Below are 20980 nucleotides of genomic sequence, written 5' to 3' on the forward strand. Positions count from 1 at the left end.
CAACCTACAGTATTTGCATCTACTGTTGCAAGATGTAATTCCTCACCTTCACTTCAAAATGTCTCCTTTTCTTAAGTTGCTTATTTATACCAAAGGTAACACTCTTTCTACAATCTTTTAGTTTTATAATCTGGTCATGTGTGATTCCTCCTTCTACTTTGGCTCCTGAACCCTTTTCCACCTTCCAAGTCTTCTCTAACCATGTACACCTATCCTGTTCAGGTTGCTCTATAAGGAGCTGGGCTAATTTCACCCTGAATCTGCATTTACTATGTAATTCTTCAGCTAAAAAAAAAAAAAAAACAAACCCTACTGGTACCTTTCAACTGACTTTAGGATAGAATCCAAGTTTCTTAAGACTGTGTGTGTTTCTGTCTTTCCTCTTAAAAATTTTTTTTTAAATTTTAATTTCCTCTAGTCTGACCAAAAACCCTTTTACTCAATTTATCTTTCTCTATTTTCCAAAATAAATTGTCCCCTCCAACTGGACTATTCAGTGCTCCCTTAATGTGCCCATTCTTGTCTGGGGTTTTGCTTAAGACCCTTCTCTATATGCAGTAGGTGACATATCTTGAGCCCTTCCTATATACAAAGTATTTTGCAAACACATTATATATTATCTCATTTGATCTCTACTGCAGCTCTATGTGCTAAAAACTATTATTATCTACATTTTACAAATACAGAAACCAAGGAACCAAGAAGTTAAAGCACATGACCACATTATATAGTCAGCAAATGGTAAAGTAAGATGAGAACTCCTTTCTGCCTGGATACTGTTAAGAAAAAAAATAGCACTTGGAGATCCTTTCAGTGCCATGTTGGATTACTGTCTAACAGGCTTCAACAGGGAATATCTGATTCTTTAGGGTAATGTACCTTTGTTTAACTTACAGTTAAATATTTATTAGGACCCATGTGCTGAAGTTACTTTAAATTAGTGAAGATTGTCAAATTGCAAATGATTTTTGTGTAGATCTTTGTACAGTGGAAAAGGGAGGCCCCAAATTTACAGATTTATTGTCCTGCATAGTATTAACCAGTTTTGTTTTAACTTAGCAACGTTATTTCAGTATTATAACTCTCACTAATAGTATAGCCTTTGATTTCTCCTTTATTCTGTTGTCAACTTTATTATACTACTGACTTTCTCATTAATAAGTGGAACTTGGGAAGGTGTATATTATATATTTTTATGAGAGTCTTGCCTTTAACTTTTAGAAAATTATACTTTGACAATCAGAGCCTACACACTCAATTATTTGGCTAATAATTTAGTACTTCCCAGTTTCAGAATGCCTGCGCCTTGTGCCAATATCCAAACTTACAAAATTAAACAAAGAGTCACCAGTACGCTTGAAATCTTCTCTGACTATTCCAGCTCACGCTCACCATTGTCTTCTTAGAACTTCTAGAATAATTGTTGGATTTAATGACATGCTACTTTAAATTTTTACCTTGTCCTTTTATTCATCTATTCGTATTTATATCTGTATTTAGCTATCTACTTATCTATTTCCTTCCCTTCCAGGTGGATACTGAACCCTATGAACTATTCCTTTAAGAAGCTTTTAAAATTATTTACACATTCTCCATTCCCAATGCTTCCCCCAAGGTGCTTAGGGTAGCTTTGGGCACATAGTATATGTTCAATAAATAGACAGTGAATAAGACTCCTCTCCTTTGCAGAGAAGTCTTTGCTCCAGCTCAGGAGTCTCCTTGATTTATTTTTAAGCAACTCCAGACAAAACAGAAAGACATTGTATCCAAGAATGAGAAGCTTTTAGGAAAAATAATAGTGACTAGGAAATTCTGTTATCACGCAAGGAGGGCAAAAATGTCTTAGGCAAGCCCAGGGATTCTAACAGTTAACTTTAGAATTTACCCATATAGTTAAACCTCATTCCAAATGCCACTTTTCTAAAAAGCCAGCTTAGTGGCAGACTGTGCCTTCCTTTTTCATCCACAACTCTGTTTAATTTCAAAACAAGGGCAGATAAAATATGCTAATACACAGCAAGTCTCCCCATTGCTATTCATTAGGAAGCCCTTTACCAGTGTGCAAGTCCAGTCTTCCGTGAATTCACAAACAAATGATTGCCCTTGTTACTGGCATTCCACACCGGTGATAAAACATTTGAGTGAATCAGCCTTGGCCCAACTGTGCAAATTTTCTTCTGGAAGGTGCTTCATTCTTTTTCTTGACTATATGGGAGTGGATCTATATGCACTTGTAGGATGTTTTAAAACAAATGTGCTTCAGGGTGCAGGGGCCTTAACGGGAAATCCTCTGAGACTTCCACTGGGAGGTGGTGGAGGTGGTGGAGGTGGTGTGTTTTATGAGTTCAAAGTCTTTGCACTTAAGCTGGAGGAGCCTGCTGTGAGCAGTGGACTGTTTAGCATGCCATGTGGGCCACAGCCCCTGACATCTTTAACTAGAATAGCAAAGGGCTGGGAAAAGGAGCAGGATGGAGTACTAGCTGCCACGAGAGAGGAGGATTGGAATGCTGGCTCTGACCACAAATTGGTACACGGAGCTTGTGTTTTTCATTAGGGTTGCTGTAGTAATGCTGGTTTCTAGCATTCCAGAGGATATTCAGACTTGTATTAAATTAAATTCCCCTTTAAAAAAATCACTCTGTGTTGGAACAACATGAAGGATTAGACTTCAATCAAGAAAACTCAGGAAATATAAAAACTAAGGCATGCTCTGGCCTTTGCTTAGGCCATTGATATGAATGTACAGTACACTGTCCACGACTCAGTAGGTAATCTGCAATGCAGTATCACCTTGGGCTTTTAATGGACTACCTAACTCAAGTTTTTTTAAAAATATCATTTGTGGATTTTAGAAGACAGTTCTGAGTGACCATAAGCAATCTATATACCAGAGCACAAAGACGTTAAGAATACATTTTATAGTGTGTATAAGTAAACACTGGTGTAAGCTATGTATTTATTTAAGTGTACTTATATATTCATTTGTGCCATCTACAGCTAAAATCTTAACTGGCAAAAATCAAGTAGTTAAGAAACTTGTCTCATTCTACAGGGTGCTCAGGGCTGGTGCACTGGGATGACCCTGAGGGATGGGATGGGGAGGGAGGTGGGAGGGGGTTCAGGATGGGGAACACATGTACACCCATGGCTTATTCATGTGAATGTATCAAAGTGTGAATGGCAAAAACCACCACAATATTGTAAAGTAGCCTCCAATTAAAATAGAAAAAAAAAAAAAAAAGAAACTTGTCTCATTCTATAATCAAACTCTCATCATAAATCAATTCTCTTTCTCTCTCACTCTATTTCTCAAACACACACACCACACCGCATACATGCACAACATGTATACCTGCACTGTGTTTCTGAGCTCCCAAATCAGCTTAAATAGCAGTGAGGAGAGGCTAAGCCTTGCTTCAGTAACAGACAACACTCAAATCTCAGTAGGTTAAACAATTGAATTTTATTTCTCCCTCATATAAAATCCTCCATGAGTATGGAAAAATCTTCAGGACAGTTGCTTGCCATGACTTGGCTGACCAGTCCAGGCTTCTTCAATCTTATTTCACTCGCATATCAGCACATTCTTCCAGGACTGTAGCAGCAGGAAAAGAGTAGTCTGGAGAGCCGAGCTCAGTGATGATAACATGCTGTTTCCATGAATATCTCACTGACAAAAGCAAGTCACACTCCCATGGATAACTTCAAAGCAGTGGAGAAAAGCAATCCTCCCACAGGTTTGAAAGTAGATATTGATGAGTAACAAAGAAATCTTATAATATGATCAATGTCATCTGATGAGTAACTGATTTTGAAATCAATCATCAGTTAATTTCTCTGTCTTACACAACACACATCTGTTTAGGAGAAGGAGATTTCAGGGGCACACAGAAAGGACTTCCCTACTTTCCTCAAAACAGACTAACCTAGGTTGATTGCCAAGGCCATTGCATTATGGACCTGAAGGTAGGATATTTCCTTAACTGGAAGTTTACCATTCCTTAGCTATTTCACATCATGTCAATATCTAGTCTTCCACATCAATGAGGAAAATTTCTATCCCTTTCCTGAAATTAAGCTTTAAAAAAGGAATAACACAAGATTCTCTATCTGAATAAGAGTGAAGTGTGAAAAGAAGGAAAGAAAAATTAGGGGCGAGATTGTCGGTGTTCTCCAAGCAGGACTTTGGGAGCTTATTTTGTTTCAGGCCTGATGGCTCAGTTGGTAAAGAATCTGCCTGCAATGCAGGAAACCCCAGTTCGATTCTTAGGTTGGGAAGATCTGCTGGAGAAGGGATAGGATACCTACTCCAGTATTCTGGGGCTTTCCTTGTAGCTCAGCTGGTAAAGAGTCCACCTGCAATGTGGGAGACCTGGGTTTGATCCCTGGATTGGGAAGATCCCCTGGAGAAGGGAAAGGCTACCCACTCCAGTATTCTGGACTGTATAGTCCATGGGTTCGCAAAGAGTCGGACACAACTAAGCGACTTTCACTTCATAGTGGAGAGGAAGGTGGTGGGAGAATTGGCTTTGATTTAGGAAAGTGTTAGATATGCTATATTGTTAGATTTTCAGCCTAAAAGCTGATTAAAAGAGAAACCAACATTTCAAAAATTTAAGGCAATTTTTTGTGCTGTGCTTGGTCACTCAGTTGTGTTGGACTCTTTGTGGCCCCACGTAGCTCATAAGGTTCCTCTGTCCATGGGGATTCTTCAGGCAAGAATCCTGGAGTGGGATGCCATGCTCTCCTCCAGGGGATCTTCCCAACCCAGGGATTGAAACCAGGTCTCCCACATTGCAGGTGGATTATTTGCTGCATGGTAAAAATCACTGCTGGGTAATGATAAGTGAACATCTGGAGGTTACTCTGGAGCTGACAGACTGAAAAACTGAGCAGACAACTGACTTATACAGATTTTTAAGCCTACTAGAAATTAAACATGAGCTCGGAACAAAAATACAAAATCAGATGGAAACGTCAAGCCAGAAGGTGAGAGGCCAGACTGCATGGAACTGAGATGCTTCACAGATGGGTGAGATGTTGGTTGCTGAACCATCATGACTAGGAGCTCAATTTCTTCAGTTTAGTCATGCATGTGAGATAAGAAGGAATTCATAATCCACCTTTGAACATGAACCTCTGGAAAGTGAGTAATAATGAAGGGAAATAATGATTAAGATGAATGCTAAACTGGGATGGAGCAGGTAGACAGAGAAGAAGTCAGCACAGCTCCACACAAGAGAATTTATAGCTCCTTCTATCACTCCTTGGATTTTCCATTGTTCCTGCCCATTCTCACAGTAGCGCTTCAGCTATACTGATCAACAATGACTGTCCCAGGAAAGGATTATTACCAAAAAATGAATTGAGGTAAGAGAACTGACTCTGAGTGACTAAGAACAAAGAAAAATGTGTAAGGTAGCACTGCATCTGCATCACTGGACACAGACACCCCGAGAGAGTGACCCAGGCTACAGGGAGCGGGCAAAGCAGCCAGAGAGGGTGAGTAAAGGGGGAGACAGAGCCCAGAAAAACCCCCGAGATGCGGTCGAGGTGACATCAGAGACTGCCCAGACCTCCTTCAAGCATCCACCCGAAAAGCACACCTGGGATCCCTTGAAGTCAAGCTGCACCATGCATCTTCTACATCAAGGCATTCTCATGAGGCTGTCCCTTCTACAGCAGTGGAACCTCACAAAAGTCTCAGGAATTAGAGCACCAGGAACAACTTAAAGGTAGAGGAGGGTGAAGGCTTGAGAGGTTTGGTTGAAAATTTGAATGAGAAGCAGTCAGACACTTAGATACAACTGGTAAAGTGCCTGATGTGCAGAGACTAGAGATGGGTTCTTAGAAGTCTAAAAAAGCGGAAAAGTTTAAGAAAAGCAAAATTTTGTACAAGAATGACTTTTTGGTACTTTATGTGTCTCAGTGTGTATAGTCTTTATGGAGCCATGATAATACAAGTAATGAAGCCCACTTATTAAAAAAAAAAAAAGTAACATAGCTCTACTGGTTAGAAGGGTGGGACATTATAGGGCAGGGGCACGCATAGGTGCTAAGTTGCTTCAGTCCTGTAGGACTCTTTGGGACCCTATGAACTATAGCCCACCAGGCTCCTCTGTCCATGGAATTCTCCACGCAAGAATACTGGATAACTGGAGCCCATTATACAGAGTGAAGTAAGCCAGAAAGATAAAGAACATTACAGCACACATATATATGGAATTTAGAAAGATGGTAATGATAACCCAATATGCAAAACAGAAAAAGAGACACAGATGTACAGAACAGACTTTTGGACTCTGTGGGAGGAGGCGAGGGTGGGATGTTTCGAAAGAACAGCATTAAAACATGTATATCATCTATAGTGAAACAGATCACCAGCCCAGGTTGGATGCATGAGACAAGTGCTTGGACCTGGTGCACTGGGAAGAGCCAAAGGGATCGGGTAGAGAGGGAGGTGGGAGGGGGGATCGGGATGGGGAATACATGTAACTCCATGGCTGATTCATGTCAATGACAAAACCCACTACAATATTGTAAAGTAATTAGCCTCCAACTAATAAAAATAAACGAAAAAAAAAAAAGAATACTGGAGTGTGTTGCCATTTCCTACTCCAGGAGATCTTTCCCACCCAGGGATGGAACCTGCATCTCTAATGTTTCCTAAATTGGCAGACCAGTTCTTTACATCTAGCCCCATCTGGGAAGATTTATAGGGCAGGTGGGTGGAGCTAAAAATAGCATGAAGACTGACTATTCAAAGGTGATTGGAATCAGGAAACTAGCATTTGAGCCCATTACTTTGAAATATGGACATAAATATCACAAGAAACATTCAAAATAGTTGGAACTGACAACTACTTCCCTCTACAAAATGAGAGGAAAGTTACTTGTTAACTCTAGCTATGTTCTCCTTCCATGAATGATGAACATGATGAGAGACACTTGTTTAGTGCTGTTTCCTTCTGGAATGAAGAAACTGAGATGAGTATTTGGTAGAACGGGAGAAGACCACAAATAAGGGAAATTATTGTGTAAAGAGTGGAAGAGACAAGATTTTCAGTGACTTCTTCATTTTTCCTCCTTTACTTTTTTCCTATGCCATAGAAAAGACAACCAAGAAGCAATAGAGAAAGGAGCGGAATTTTTCTTTTTACTGAAGATAACTGCTGGCTCAAACATGAAAACAATTTATCTAGTTATTTTACTCATTCATTTTAAAAACTAAAAACAGAACAAATCATAAAAATATTTAATAAATATGAAAATTGAAAATGTAATAAATTTTAGGACAGAGCCAGTTAAGGGAAGAGAAAAATAAGATGTGAGTGGGGAGTGAGGGATTATTGAAAGATGTAAGAAAGAACCAGCCAGAGACAGAGCCAGAGCCAGAGCCAGAGCCAGAGGAATATAGGGACAGTCAGGGAGACAGAGGCTATCGCCAACCAGAGGAAGATGACTTAATTTTGAAGCATTTAGGATACTGTTGTGAAAAACTAAAGTACACTCTCACATCTGTTGAGGTACTTGGGTGCTGTGGTCTGAACGTCTGTGTTCCCCCACAAATTCTCATGTTGAAATCCTCATGCCCCACAAAATGGCATAAAGAGGTGGGGCTTTGGGAGTGATTAGGTCATAAGAGTGGTGCCTTCATAAATGGGATTAGGGCCTTTATAAGAGAGGCATGAGAAACTCCCTAACCCCTTTCACCACATGAGGACACAAGAAGTCAGAAGTCAGTGACTCAGAAGACAGCCCTCACCTGACAACCGTCAAGGCACCCTGACCTTGGACTTTTAGCCTTTTAAAAATTGTATGAAATAAATTTCTGTTGTTTATAAACCACCAAGTTCATGGTATAGATCTTCCTTGATTTATGCTGGGGTTCAGTTCAGTTCAGTCTCTTAGTTGTGTCCATCTTTTTGTGACCCCATGGACTGCAGCACGCCAGGCTTCCTTATCCATCACCAACACTCGGAGCTTGCTCAGACTCACATCCATTGAGTCGGTGATGCCATCCAACCATCTCATCCTCTGTCGTCCACTTCTCCTCCTGCCTTCAATCTTTCCCAGCATCAGGGTCTTTTCCAACAAGTCAGTTCTTCGCATCAGGTTACATTCTGATAAACCCATTGTTAACTGAAAACATTGCAAGTTGAAAATGGATTTAATACATCTACCAAACACTATAGCTGAGCCTAGCCTACCTTAAAGGTGCTCAGAACACTTACAGTAGCCTATAGTTGGGCAAAATTACCTAACACAAAGCTTATTTTATATAAAAAAGTATTGAATATCTCATGTAATTTATTGAATACTGTACTGAAAGTGAAAAACAGAATGGTTACCACTGTGTCAGTTATTCACCCTTATGATTGCGTGGCTGACTGGGAGCTGCAGCCTGCTGCCCTGCTCAGCATCACAGGAGAGAATCCTACTGCATATCAACAGCCAGGAAGAAGATCAAAACTCAAAATTCAAAATACTTTCTGCTGAACGTGTATCATTTTTGCACCTCATGTGAAGAGTTGACTCATTGGAAAAGACCCTGATGCTGGGAGGGATTGGGGGCCAGAGGAGAAGGGGACGACAGAGGATGAGATGGCTGGATAGCATCACCGACTCGATGGGCATGAGTTTGAGTAAACTCCAGGAGTTGGTGATAGGGAGGCCTGGCATGCTGTGATTCATGGGGTCTCAAAGAGTTGGACATGACTGAGTGACCGACTGAACTGAACTGGACTGACTGAACTGAACTGAATGGAACAATCATAAGTTATGGACTGTCTATATTTTGTTACAATATTCTGAACAGACTAAGACACAGGGCATTATGTTAAGAAGCCCTAGAAGGAAATATCCTCATGAGTTAGAGGCATCAGAAGTTATATCGAACCTATTGAATAATTGATACATTGAGGACATTGCCACTGGTCAAAAGAAATAAAGCTGCAGGAGTGAGAGAAGATGTGGGGTGTAAGCATCCTAAGGCCATCTGGTGCTGGGTGCAGGGCTGAACACTCCAGCTTTGGACTGAAGAGAATCAGGACATAGGTAATGAATAGGAAATGAGAGGAAAAGGTGGTGATACCAGAGAGGAGATGCAGGAGCTGGCAAAATCAGAGAATATATTTTTGCATCGAAGACCGCGGTAATCCATTTCCAAGCTGCCGCATGATCACCACCTCCTGGTACTCATACTCTTGTGTGGTCTCCTCCCATGATGCATTAGTATTGGTCCATGTAACCAATAGTAAATGGCAGAAATTATGGCATGTCACTTTCACCAGTAGGTAATAAAAGACTGCAGTTTCCGTCTTGGGTTCTCCCTTGCTCTCTCCCACAAAAGAAAAAAAATTTGGAAGTGGTTGCCTCTGAAGGATAGAAAGCATGAGGCAGAGATTGTTAGATTTCTTTCTTTGGGGGGAGGAGGGTGGTTATATTTGACTCTTTAAGCCGCACACATATACTACTTAGACTAAATAAACTTTTAAAAGTGAAAGATATTTGTGTGTCAGCTAAATAATTAAACTAGTAATTAATCAAGAAGAACTTACCTATTAGAGAACCTATGATTTGCTATGAATATGTAAGAAGCCCTCAGAAGAGTGCCTGGGATATAGGAGGTACTTAGCTATTGTTAGTTCCCCAAATCTAGAAGACTCACATATATCCTGCTTCTACTGGGAGTGTCTTTTGTTGAGGATGTGCTTTCAATTTTGACATAAATATTTGCTTTAGTTATCTGCTTTGCTTTTGTGTTTGTATGCATATGTGTATCAGTGTGTTATACCACTGTCAATCAAAAAAGACAATTTTGCTATTGAAGCATGACATACATAACATACATACTGTAAAGTACACAAATCTTAAGTGCACAGATTGATGAACTTTTGCAAAGTGAACACACCCACACAATCAGTACTCTGATCAAGAAACAACATTACCCGGAGCCCTACCGAATAACTGTGCCCTCATCTTCTCCAAGGTAACTAGTGTTCTAAATCTCAAACCAAATACATATGTGTTCTTTTGTGTCTAGACATCCCCTTCCCTCAGTTATTTACTTATGTGGTGGTTCATCAATTGCCAGTTACCACAATTTATTTATCTATTCTACTATTGATGGATGAAAAACATTTATGTGAATATTCTTGTCCATATCTTTTGGTACACTTCTGTTGGACAATTACATGTGTGGAAAGCTGCTATGCCATAGGCAATATACTTCATAGCCAGCATTCATAGATATCACCAAGTAGTCTTTCAAAGAGATTTCCCCCAATATGTAGTCCCAAGAGCTCTATATGAGAGTGGACATGCACCTCAGTTTTGACTATCATCAGCTTAAAAGTAGTATGGACCTTGTTGAATTGTAGCTTACCATAGTTTTAATTGCATTTTCTTTTTGACTAATAAGTAGAGAAAATTTTCTTAAATTTTATGCTTTTATTTTTTGACTTGGCATTCATAGTTCTCCTTGAATCCATGATTTAGTATCTTTATTTACATTTGGAAAATTCTCAAACTCTCCCATTGCAAATAACACTTTTATAATTCTCTTTTTTCTTTCCTCCTGGAACTTCAATTCTTAGAAGTTAAAAATATCTACCTTGTCTCAGGTCTCATTCCCTTTCCTGTATTTTCTATTCTCTTTGTCTCCTTGTGCTTTATTTTCAGTATTTTTTTCTGATCTAACTTATTCACTTTCTCTTATGATGTTAAGCCCATTTGATAAGCTCTTAATATCAGTTATTGTATTTTTTGGTTTTAGGAATTCCATGTTTAAAATATTTTCCAGTTAACAGAAAACCTTTCATCTCATTTCATCTCTAGAACATATTCAGCATCATATTTTTCAGGTCTGTAGCTAGCAATTTCAGTTTCTGCTTATTTTTCCTCTTTGTTTCCAGTCAATTGATTTTAAATATATAATTGTACCCTTATATGCCTATTTTTTAAAATAATATTTTTACTTTGGAATACATATAGGTGCACAGAAAAGTTGGAAATGTAATACAGAGAATATTCCTTATCCAGTTTCAGCTTCTCCCAATGTTTTCATCTTACGTCTTCATGGTATACAATTGTCAAAGCTAAGACACCAATGTGGTACATTATTGTCAGCTGAATTCTAGACTTTATCCAGCTATTTTTGGTAGCATGCCAGGCATTTTAAATGATAAATTATAAAGATATTTGAAAGTCTGGATGTAACTATCTTTCTTCTGTGAAAACTTACTTTTCCATCTCCTAGAAGGCTGCTAGGCTAGGGGAAGGTCGTTTCATTCCACGCAGGAGTGGAAATAATTGGAATATGGATTTCAGTTCTCTTAAGGGCTGACTTATTTCTGGATTGCCTTTATTTGTTGGAGTAGCCTTTTGGAGACCCAACTAAAGGTTTAGGCATAGCTCTATCAAAGCTCTGCCCCCTTGATGGTTCATGAACTTTATTTTCTTTCCCTCCATATATGTGAGAATATAAAAAGTTCCGTCCTGCTTCTCAGCCTTTCAACTGCCACTTTCACTTTCAGAATTAGTGGTCAGCTTGAGGGGAAAGTCAAAGAAGGCAATGGCACCCCGCTCTAATACTCTTGCCTAGAAAATCACATGGATGGAGGAGCCTGGTAGGCTGCAGTCCATGGGGTGGCGAAGAGTCGGACACGACTGAGCGACTTCACTTTCACTTTTCACTTTTATGCATTGGAGAAGGAAATGGCAGCCCATTCCAGTGTTCTTGCCTGGAGAATCCCAGGGATGGGGTCGCACAGAGTTGGACACGACTGAAGTGACTGAGCAGTAGCAGTGAGGGGAAAGTGCCCCCATATATGCACATTTTACCTTCCTTGGCACCTTTCTTTTGGATATATATATATATCAGCCCCAAATAACCTACTCAATCATTACTAGAAATTAAATTCTAAAAACATATTTTTAATTTAAAAAGTTTCTGGTAAAATACACATATGATAAAATTTACCATTTTAACCATGTTTAAAAGTTTAGTGGCATTAAGTACATTCACATTGTTATCACATTGTTATTGTACATCACTCTCATCCATCCATAGAGCTCTTGTTACTTTGCAAAACTAAAATTCTGACTCCATCAGTTAGCAATCCCCATTCCCCCTTCCCCCCACTCCCCCAACAACCCTTCCACTTTGTGTCTCTATGAGTCTGACTACTCTAGGTACTTTCTGTTCTAATCTTCTGGTGGCTGGCTTATTTCACTTAGCGGAATGTCTTCAAGATTCATCCATGTTGTATCATGTGTCAAAATTTCCTTCTTTCTTAAAGACTGAATAATATTCTGTTGCAAGTACATGCCTTATTTTGTTTATTCTTTTATCTGTCAATGGTTGCTTGGTTTGCTTCCAACTTTTGGCTCTTATGAATAATGCTGCTATGAGGGTATAAATATCTGCTCAAGGGTCTGCTCTCAATTCTTTTGGGTACATACCCAGAACTGAAATTGCCACATCATATGGTAAATCTCTGTTTACTTTTTTGAGGAACTGCCATACTGTTTTCCACTGTGACTGTACCATTTTATATGCTCATCAACATTGCACAAAGATTCCATTTTCTCCACAGTGTCTCTAACACTTATTTCCTTTCCTCTTCTTTCTTTCTTCCTTCCTTTATAAATATAGATTAGCCATCCTAATGGGTGTGAGATGGTATCTTATTGTGGTTTGAGCAAAGTGTGTCTGAATCCAAGCTTTTCCCGCTTGCTGCATGACAGCCCAATAATTCAGGAGATGAGTTGTTAGGACAAGGAATGGTGACTTTATTCTGAAAGCCAGCACACCAAGAAGGTGGTATACTAGTGTCCCAAGAAATTACCTTGCTGGGATTAGAATTCAGGTCTCTTTTATACTAAAAAGAGTCAGACCATAAAGAAAGCTGAGCTCCAAAGAATTGATGCTTTTGAACTGTGGTATTGGAGAAAACTCTTGAGAGTCCCTTGGACTCTAAGGAGATCCAACCAGTCCATTCTAAAGGAAATTAACCCTGAATATTCATTGGAAGCTGAAGCTGAAGCTCCATTACTTTGGCCAACTGATGCAAAGAACTGATTCATTGGAAAAGACCCTGATGCTGGGAAAGATTGAAGGCAGGAGGAGAAGGGAACGACAGAGGATGAGATGCTTGAATGGCATCACCAACTCGATGGACATGAGTGTGAACAAGCTCTGGGTGTTGATGATGGACAGGGAAGCCTGGCGTGCTGCAGTCCATGAGGTCACAAAGAGTCAGACATGACTGAGCGGCTAAACTTATACTAAAAGGGGAAGGAGTGTGGTTGGTTGTTGCAAACTTCTTGGTGTCAGAATCCTTTGTTCCTACATGCATGCAGGTAGGTCAGGGCACGATGTTCCTATAAACCTCCAACAAGACAAATGTTATTCTCTGTTCTGCAAGTTTTTATCTCTGTGTGAATGGATAAGTATTATACCTTTAACTGTCAGAGCCTTGAGAATGGGCTATCATGTATATTTCAGGTCAGAAGCAACATTCTTAATCTGAAACAAAAATAAAAGAATACAAAGGTTAAAGTAAAAGAGCAGGTCCAATATGAAGTCAGATTTGTTCTTACCTTTTACAAAACCACTGTTTATGTTTATTTTTTTTGTATTTCCAGTTTGGACTTTATAGATTATCTTTATTTATTTATTTGTTTAACTTTAAAATATTGTAGTGGGTTTTTGCCATACACTGACATGAATCAGCCATGGATTTGCATGTGTTCCCCATCCTGAACTCCCCTCCCACCTCCCTGCCCATCCCATCCCTCTGGGTCATCCCAGTGCACCAGCCCCAAGCACTTGTCTCATGCATCCAACCTGGGTTGGTGATCTGTTTCACCATAGATAATATACATGTTTCAATGCTGTTCTCTCAGATCGTCCCACCCTCGCTTTCTCCCACAGAGTCCCAAAGTCTGTTCTGTACATCTGTGTCTCTTTTTCTGTTTTGCATATAGGGTTATTGTTACCATCTTTTTAAATTCCATATATATGCATTAGTAGACTGTGTTGGTCTTTATCTTTCTGGCTTGCCTCACTCTGTTCAATGGGCTCCAGTTTCATCCATCTCATCAGAACTGATTCAAATGAATTCTTTTTAATGGCTGAGTAATATTCCACAGTGTATATGTGCCACAGCTTCCTTATCCATTCGTCTGCTGATGGGCATCTAGGTTGCTTCCATGTCCTGGCTATTATAAACAGTGCTGCGATGAACATTGGGGTGCACGTGTCTCTTTCAGATCTGATTTCCTCGGCGTGTATGCCCAGAAGTGGGATTGCTGGGTCATATGGCAGTTCTATTTCCAGGTTTTTAAGGAATCTCTACACTGTTCTCCATAGTGGCTGTACTAGTTTGCATTCCCACCAACAGTGTAAGAGGGTTCCCTTTTCCCCACACCTTCTCCAGCATTTATTGCTTGTAGACTTTTGGATAGCAGCCATCCTGACTGGCATGTAATGGTACCTCATTGAGATTTTGATTTACGTTTCTCTGATAATGAGTGACGTTGAGCATCTTTTCATGTGTTTGTTAGCCATCTATATGTCTTCTTTGGAGAAATGTCTGTTTAGATCTTTGGCCCATTTTTTGATTGGGTCATTTATTTTTCTGGAATTGAGCTGCAGGAGTTGCTTATATATTTTTGAGATTACTCCTTTGTCTGTTGCTTCATTTGCTATTCTTTTCTCCCAATCTGAAGGCTGTCTTTTCACCTTGCTTATAGTTTCCTTTGTTGTGAAAAAGCTTTTAAGTTTAATTAGGTCCCATTGGTTTACTTTTGCTTTTATTTCCAATATTCTGGGATGTGGGTCATAGAGGATCCTGCTGTGATTTATGTCGGAGAGTGTTTTGCCTATATTCTCCTCTAGGAGTTTTATAGTTTCTGGTCTTACATTTAGATCTTCAATCCATTTTGAGTTTATTTTTGTGTATGGTGTTAGAAAGTGTTCTAGTTTCATTCTTTTACAAGTGGTTGACCAGTTTTCCCAGCACCACTTGTTAAAGAGGTTGTCTTTTTCTCCATTGCATATTCTTGCCTACTTTGTCAAAGATGATGTGTCCATAGGTACATGGATTTATCTCTGGGCTTTCTATTTTGTTCCATTGATCTATATTTCTGTCTTTGTGCCAGTACCATACTCTCTTGATGATTGTGGCTTTATAGTAGAGCCTGAAGTCAGGCAAGTTGATTCCTCCAGTTCCATTCTTCTTTCTCAAGATTGCTTTTGCTATTCAAGGTTTTTTGTATTTCCATACAAATTGTGAAATTATTTGTTCTAGTTCTGTGAAGAATACCGTTGGTAGCTTGATAGGGATTGCTTTGAATCTATAGATTGCTTTGGGTAATATACTCATTTTCACAATATTGATTCTTCCAATCCATGAACACGGTATATTTCTCCATCTATTTGTGTCCTCTTTGATTTCTTTCATCAGTGTTTTTAGTTTTCTATGTATAGGTCTTTTGTTTCTTTAGGTAGATATACTCCTAAGTACTTTATTCTTTTTGTTACAATGGTGAATGGTATTGTTTCCTTAATTTCTCTTTCTGTTTTCTCATTGTTAGTGTATAGGAATGCAAGGGATTTCTGTGTGTTAATTTTATATCCTGCAACTTAACTATATTCATTGATTAGCTCTAGTAATTTTCTGGTAGAGTCTTTAGGGTTTTCTATGTAGAGTATCATGTCATCTGCAAACAGCAAGAGTTTCACTTCTTCTTTTCCGATCTGGATTCCTTCTATTTCTTTTTCTACTCTGATTGCTGTAGCCAACACTTCCAAAAGTATGTTGAATAGTAGTGGTGAGAGTGGGCACCTTTGTCTTGTTGCTGACTTTAGGGGAAATTCTTTCAATTTTTCACCATTGAGGGTAATGCTTGTTGTGGGTTTGTCATATATAGCTTCTATTATGTTGAGGCATGTTCCTTCTATTCCTACTTTCTGGAGAGTTTTTATCATAAATGGATGTTGAATTTTGTCAAAGGCATTTTCTGCATCTATTGAGATAATCATATGGTTTTTATCTTTCAATTTGTTAATGTGGTGTATTACATTGATTGATTTGCGGATATTAAAGAATCCTTGCATTCCTGTGATAAAGTCCCCTTGGTCATGATGTATGATCTTTTTAATATGTTGTTGGATTCTGTTTGCTAGCATTTTGTTAAGGATTTTTTGCATCTATGTTCATCAGTGATATTGGCCTGTAGTTTCTTTTTTTGTGGCATCTTTGAATGGCATCTGGTTCTGGAATTAGGGTGATGGTGGCCTCAAAGAATGAGTTTGGAAGTTTACCTTCTTCTGCAATTTTCTGGAATAGTTTGAGTAAGATAGGTGTTAGCTCTTCTCTAAATTTTTGGTAGAATTCAGCTGTGAAGCCGTCTGGTCCTGGGCTTTTGTTTGCTGGAAGGTTTCTGATTACAGTTTTGATTTCCGTGCTTGTGATGGGTCTGTTAAGATCTTCTATTTCTTCCTGGTTCAGTTTTGGAAAGTTATATTTTCTAAGAATTTGCCCATTTCTTCCAAGTTGTCCATTTTATTGGCATAGAGCTGCTGGTAGTAGTCTCTTATGATCTTTTGTATTTCAGTGTTGTCTGTTGTGATCTCTCCATTTTCATTTCTAATTTTGTTAATTTGGTTCTTCTCCCTTTGTCTCTTAATGAATCTTGATAACAGTTTGTCAATTTTGTTTATCTTTTCAAAAAACCAGCTTTTAGCTTTGTTGATTTTTGCTATGGTCTCTTTTGTTTCTTTTGCATTTATTTCTGCCCTAATTGTGAAGATTTCTTTCCTTCTACTAACCCTGGGGTTCTTCATTTCTTCCTTCTCTAGTTGCTTTAGGTGTAGAGTTAGGTTATTTATTTGACTTTTTTCTTGTTTCTTGAGCTAAGCCTGTAATGCTATGAACCTTCCCCTTAACACTGCTTTTACAGTGTCCCATAGGTTTTGGGTTGTTGTGTTTTCATTTTCATTCATTTCTATGCATATTTTGATTTCTTTTCTGATTTCTTCTATGATTTGTTGGTTATTCAGAAGTGTGTTATTTAGCCTCCATCTGTTTGAATTTTTAATAATTTTTTTCCTGTAATTGAGATCTAATCTTACTGCACTGTGGTCAGAAAAGATGACTGAATGATTTTAATCTTTTTTAATTTCCCAAGGCCAGATTTATGGCCCAGGATGTGATCTATTCTAGAGAAGGTTCCGTGTGCACTTGGGAAAAAGGTGAAATTGATTGTTTTGGGGTGAAATGTCCTATAGATATCAATTAGGTCTAGCTGGTCCATTGTGTCATTTAAAGTTTGTGCTTCCTTGTTAATTTTCTGTTTAGTTGATCTATCCATAGGTGTGTGTGGGGTATTAAAGTCTCCCACTATTATTGTGTTTTTGTTAATTTCCTTTTTCATACTCATTAGCATTTGCCTTACATATTGCAGTGCTCCTATGTTGGGTGCATATATATTTATAATTGTTATATCTTCTTCTTTGATTGATCCTTTGATCATTATGTAGTGTCCTTCTTTGTCTCTTTTCACAGCCTTTATTTTAAAGTCTATTTTATCTGATATGAGTATTGCAACTCCTGCTTTCTTTTGATCTCCGTTTGCATGAAATATTTTTTTCCAGCCCTTCACTTTCAGTCTGTATGTGTCCCTTGTTTTGAGGTGGGTCTCTTGTAGACAGCATATATAGGGGTCTTGTTTTTGTATCCATTCAGCCAGGCTTTGTCTTTTGGTTGAGGCATTCAACCCATTTACATTTAAGGTAATTATTGATAGGTATGGTCCCGTTGCCATTTACTTTGTTGTTTTGGGTTTGCATTTATACAACCTTTCTGTGTTTCTTATCTAGAGAAGATCCTTTCGCATTTGTTGAAGAGCTGGTTTGGTGGTGCTGAATTCTCTCAGCTTTTGCTTGTCTGTAAAGCTTTTGAGTTCTCCTTCATATCTGAATGAGATCCTTGCTGGGTACAGTAATCTAGGTTGTAGGTTATTCTCTTTCATTACTTTAAGTATGTCCTGCCATTCCCTTCTGGCCTGAAGAGTTTCTATTGATAGATCAGCTGTTATCCTTATGGGAATCCCTTTGTGTGTGATTTGTTGTTTCTCCCTTGCAGCTTTTAATATTTGTTCTTTGTGTTTGATCTTTGTTAATTTGATTAATATGTGTCTTGGGGTGTTTCACCTTGGGTTTATCCTGTTTGGTACTCTCTGGGTTTCTTCGACTTGGGTGGCTATTTCCTTCCCCATTTTAGGGAAGTTTTCAGCTATTATCTGCTTGAGTATTTTCTCATGGCCTTTCTTTTTGTCTTCTTCTTCTGGGACTCCTATGATTCGAATGTTGGGGCATTTCACATTGTCCCAGAGGTCCCTGAGGTTGTCCTTATTTCTTTTGATTCTTTTTTCCTCTCTGCTTCATTTATTTTCACCATTTTTCTATAGATTATCTTTAAATGGAACATATATGTGTTTCCATAAACAGTGTGCAGCAGGGTCTTAGCTTGAGCTGGGCTAGGAATTTTACTTGTCAGTGTCTTCCAGGTGAACTAATGTGACAGTTCTGCTAGAAGTCTCTTTGTCTCAATGACATGAAGCCTCAGATGAGGTTTCAGGTTAGCCCAATGCTGTCCGTCACTCATTTCAAGTCCAGGCCCAGCCTCTTAGAGTCCCATCTGGATCCTAAGAAAAAACTCACATTAAGTACAAACTAAAAAATGTGATTTTGATTAAAATCTGTTTATAACATTGCTTCGTGTCCTCCTTGAAGAGTAAATGAACACATTCAGCAAGAAAGGAAGTCACATGGCTCTGAGCTCATCTTTCAGTATAGGAGCAGCTCTTATTGTGAGACACAGAACACGTGGTCAGAGGCTGAGGGGACACTGCCCATGGGCTTCCTTTCCTTGCAAGGAAGCTGCCTGGCTTTCAGAGGCCAGTGAGTCTGGTAGGAATTGCCCTTTATGATGCAGGTGACAGCAGGGCCTGGGGGATGTCAAGAAAGATCTGACTGACTTGTTAATAAGCTCATTCAAGCCACCCTGGGTTATCTCACAAATATTTAGGGGAACTTTTTTCTGGAAAATAAATTTAGAGTGAGGAACAGAGAACTGTTGGGTGAAATTATTGTTCATGTGGCTTCATTTGTGCCCCAAAGCTGGTGAAGTATCAGGAAACTTAAGATTCATGCAGGTAAAAGTGTTCAGATCTCATTGCTAAACGCTTGCTAACTGGAGTCTGCTGGGTTTAGCAACTATTTGAGGAAATCTATGTTCTCTCCTTCGCACACATTCCTGAGATATAAATCGACTGCATTTCTGGAGGCCATTTCTTCCACAGCATTTCATACTTGGTTATACTAAAGCAACAACAAAAATCCCCCAGCGTTCATATATTTTCAGGAAGAGATGTCATGTGTACGTGATGGTAAAATTAGCCTCAGTGTTTTATTTTTTGAAACACAACAAAAGAAAGCTTTGTCACTAATTACTTACAAACTTACTATTGTTGTCATGTAACTGTATAGGAAACAATTTCAGCAGAAAAACAATAATTGCATGTAGTTATGCCTGAGTACCAGCACAAGCCCTGTATTATCAGTAATAATGGTAATCAAACTAGCTTACTGTTAGGCCCTTAAAAGTTCTTGGTTTAGAGGTAATGCCTACGCTAACTGTCTAAACACACTCTGAAACAAGCCAAACTTTAATGACCTGTGAATAGAGAGGAAAATGGTGATGTTGGTTGTGGTAATGGTGGTGGTGGCGGTGGTATAAGTGTAGGTATGTATTCAAGTTACAAGGAATACTTTTTAATATTGGCCAAAGCATGTGACTATGGACATGCACACACTTTTATTAAGAACTTAGAATATGGATGTGTAGGGTACAGTTTCTGTCCTCAGTGAACATAGAATCTAGTTAGATCTGGACACAATGGGAAAACAGACCTTCTTAAGAGTGGAGGAAAAAAAGGTGGATTATAATTTGAAGTACCAGATGAGATGGGGCTCAGCAAATCCTCAGGAACAATGAGCAAGAATGCCAGCACCAAAGGTTAAAGCAACAAAGTGGGAAAACTAGACCTGCTTATGTTGAGATACCCCCAGAAAGCCAGAGGAACAATCTGTGAGAAAAATCTCCAGTTGCCTTGGCACGGAAATGGCCAGAAGATTTCTCAGGGAAAAGGAGAGAGATGACCTTTAAAAGTAGGACAACTGGGTTGAAATTTATGCATTAAGTCTCCTCTGTGCCAAAAATTATAGCTTTTAAAATTTCCTATTACTGGACTCATCTTTCTCTTGGAGTCTTCTGACTAATATAAACTCACCAAGTTGAAAGTAACCCAATCTCTATTGGTTTAACTCAAGTTCAATTCAAGTTTACAATCTCTATTAGGATAGGGCGTTTCCTTTTTCTCCCTACTATGAATTCCCAAACTGGAGGTTCTGTGTAGGTGGGGAAGGGGTCTTCCCACTGCTTTCTGACAATAAGAGCTAGAAAAACCCGAAGTTTGAATGCTATCTGCTTGATCTCCACAGCTTTCTAATACCTGGGGGCTAGAGGATGAGGAAATGGTGCCATCTGGTTCTATTGGGCACTGGCATAGGTAGTTGAAGTCTGCATGGTTAGGATAAGCTGTAGTCTCTTTTCTTATCATGAATGATGTGGCACAATTGATTGCTCTGGGGAACCTGTCCATCTCCCCAAGTTGATTAGGCCTAAGTTGGCTCTCTCTTGTTCTGTAGATTCAGCAAGGGCTTGCCAAGTCTACAACATAGTCCCAAGTGTGGACACACCACCAAAGAGTCCCAGTGGTCTGCACACACCAAAGAGTCCTGATGTTCTTTTTGCTCCATTTGTAATAGTTCATCATGGGAAACCATCAGGCCTTTCTCCTCAGCCACCTTTTGTGCACCGTGAGAAACAGAGTATTTCCTGTCATA

Source organism: Odocoileus virginianus, chromosome 31 (assembly GCF_023699985.2).
Source record: "Odocoileus virginianus isolate 20LAN1187 ecotype Illinois chromosome 31, Ovbor_1.2, whole genome shotgun sequence".
Lineage (NCBI taxonomy): Eukaryota > Metazoa > Chordata > Mammalia > Artiodactyla > Cervidae > Odocoileus > Odocoileus virginianus.